At 45.7% G+C, this 3,169-nt stretch overlaps 1 non-coding gene across 1 annotated transcript; it reads left to right on the plus strand.

Moving 5' to 3' along the window:
- The first annotated feature begins 2,824 nt into the window (after positions 1-2,824).
- LOC114819013 (U6 spliceosomal RNA) lies at positions 2,825-2,929 on the plus strand. Its single transcript, XR_003766339.1, has one exon. It is a non-coding gene; the product is annotated as a U6 spliceosomal RNA (small nuclear RNA).
- Positions 2,930-3,169: the final 240 nt, after the last annotated feature.

A 3,169-nucleotide genomic window follows, 5' to 3' on the forward strand; every position in this document is an offset into this window, starting at 1 on the left:
CAAGCTAACCAGGCTGGAAATCACCTCCCTCTTTGCAGGGGGCTGGCTCTCCGTGCCCAGAGCTGCCCCAAGGCCATCCCAACATCCATCTCTTGTGTGACCATGCTCCAGACATGAACCAAGCCCCTCTCTCCACCTTCATGCACAGCACGTCCGGGGGCCTCACAGCAGCCAGCGTGCATCCACCCAAAATGCATCCATTGAGACACAAGTTCTTGGCCCCTTCTGTCCCCACGGCAACACATATTAACATTTCACTGACTCAAGGCTGTAGAAAGGAGGCTTGCTGCTTACTCCAGTGATACAAACAGGCATCCTACTCCACCACCTGTAAGACCACCTTTATTCAAAGACTTTTTTACAAGCTTCATCCAAACTAAGCCTGTGCAACCACAAGATCACTGCCTGTAAAGCCTCAAATGAGATGAAGGGTCTCTCACAAGACTGTATTACAATCCTATTATGGAAGCAGGGCATATAAAGACAGCATGGATTGCAGAAGCAGCATTCAATTCAGCCAGTGCAGAATTTCTAGGCTGAGTAACAGCCTGTAAGGTCTAACAGAAAGCTCTACAGCTCTGCCTGCCTTCAGGGAAGGGGAGAACAGACTGCCTGTCTCTACCCCTGATCTCAGGACAACTGCAGTGATCAAAGGACATCCAGAGCTCTTCTGGAGACCAGAATCTGGCACAGCATCTCCTGAGGGAACAGACTTGCATCCTCTCCCCATCCAAACACACACAGAGATGCTCACACTCCTCAGAATACCCCATGACTGGGCTGAGAGCTGTCCAGTTCATCATGTGCAATGTGGATGGTACATGCCCCTTGCCAAATAATTGTTCTCTTCTTGCACTGCTCACCTCTGAGAAGGGTACAAATAAATGCCAATTAATTATTAATGGTTATGTTTGCTTCACGCTCCCCCAGTTTTGCACAATAAATCTTCTTTCTCCTTGGGACCAGTGTTCCATGTGGCCTGTGTTGCACTCCTGCGTGGAAGTTGCCCTGGCACTGGGAGAGACGGGATGAAATCCAGTCGTGCTTCTGGAGACCTCACCCTAGTGAGGGGGAAAGCACCTAACATGACAATCTTCCAAAACGCTTTTAAATATTGTTTTCTACTGTTCATAGGCAAGTTTCCAAACCCTGCCTATACCTCACCTGCCACTCTGGAAAGCACTTCAGATGTTCAGGTGATCCAGTCTGGCAAGTTGGACTCTCTTCCTCCTCTGTCCTTATTGACAGGGAATCAAGAGAATTTACAGTTCTGAAGGACTTTTCTGAGGTCCCAATCTCTTTGAAGTTAGTGATAATTTGAAAAGCAGTGGAACTGACAGAAAAAAATAAATTTATGCCTCATTCCCTCTCTTGCACGGAGGGTCAGAAAGACATAAAAAGGGAGAAAGGAAGGAATGCAAATGCTAATAAGGGGGATTTTGAAAGTTACAATGAACATTTCAATCTGAAATGTCATGAAAACTTTTAAGTTCCCTTTCCATTTTCTCTTTTAGAATGTTAAAATTGTACTGCATAGGTAATGCCTTTTCCCTTTCAACCTCATCATTTTTAGGTGATGTTTCTGTAGGCAAAAAGCCCATAGGGCAGCCTTGCTAGTCTCTTGAAAGCACTGTTTGCAAGTATCCAAGGAGAGTGACACAAGAGATTCAAACTTCCAACTCCACACAAATAAGCAGGCTGACACTAGCACAAGGATACACAACTAGAAGGCTCCAGAGAAGACATGTATCCTCTTCTCAGTTCTCTATCAGCAGTCCATGAAATAAAATCTTTACATGCACTCACCTTCAAGTAATAAAATCAAACAAAAGCAAGAATCACTGGCCTTCCCAAAATCCACCTAGGTCCATAATTTTCTCTGGCCCCTTCTCTCCTACTGTCTTCAACTCATTTTCATTCATCTTATCCTTCTCCTCTCCTGCTAAATCCTCGCTCCTCCCCTCCCTGTCCTTTTCTTGTGCACAGCTGATCCTCTCAAAATTCACCCCTCCCCATCCAAAAATTAATAATGTAACTTGCTGCCAAAAGACAGGAAGAGTCACTCTGGGAGACTCAAAAAGCCCTTTCAGCTATCTTGTCTCTTCCAGTGGCAATTAGATAATGCTTAGAGCCAAATGATGGGAGCAAGATGTACATAAAGTCAGCTTCAATGCTGCCCTACACGGAACACCAAGCCACACATGGGAAATAGGGACATTCCCATTCCCAGTATGCCAGGACTTGTAGAAAGGAAGCAGCTAAATACATTATTTTAAATAAGGTGATTAATAGATCATTGAATACTGATGGGTTTCTGCCTGAGAGCCAGCTACATGTACTGTAAATTTCATTACATTACTCCATGCTGAGCAGACTGTACAAGATTGCTCCATGAAAAGCACTTCAGCTCTCCTCACTCTGCTGTGCCCACAACAAATTTATGTTGAAGAAGGGAAACATCTGCTACCTGCTCCCAAACCAGGCTTGTGCAATATCCACACAGGCACAAGGTCTTCGTTTCAATGTCTCCACTTTAAAGAGACGGTTGGCTCCTCTTCTGATCAGGGAGAGGCGTGTGTTTCTTGCTGCATCTTGCTTCTTGCTGAATCTCAGCAGAGGAACAGCTGTGGAGCAGGCTGCTCTAAAACTTTCTGCTCTCACCGAGCCAGCACCAGGGCACAGCTGGGAAGCAGTGCAGTACAGACATCAGGTCAGCAAGGTCAGTATTTCTTACACCTCCTGCAGGAGACGACTGTCACCTGGATGTGATACACTAGCAAGACTCACATACAAGCACTTTCACTGGGAAACAGCTGCCCACAGCAGTTCACTAACCAACTGAGCCATACACTAAAATTGGAACAATACAGGGAAGATTAGCATGATCCCTGCATAAGGATGACAAGTTCATGAAGCGTTCCATATTTTCTTCAAGAAAGACATGGACCTGTTGGAGTGGGTCCAGAGGAGGGACATGAGGATGACCAGAGGGCTGGAGCACCTCTCCTATGAGGACAGGATGAGAGAGTTGGGGTTGTTCAGCCTGGAGAAGGAAAGGCTCCAGGGAGCAGCCTTTCAGTACTTAAAGGGGGCTTATAAGAAGATGGGGACAGACTTTTTAGCAGGGCCTGTAGTTATAGGAAAAGGGGTAATTTTTTAAACTAAAAGA

Source organism: Antrostomus carolinensis, unplaced genomic scaffold (assembly GCF_000700745.2).
Source record: "Antrostomus carolinensis isolate BGI_N321 unplaced genomic scaffold, ASM70074v2 scaffold2201, whole genome shotgun sequence".
In the NCBI taxonomy this organism is placed as follows: Eukaryota; Metazoa; Chordata; class Aves; order Caprimulgiformes; family Caprimulgidae; genus Antrostomus; species Antrostomus carolinensis.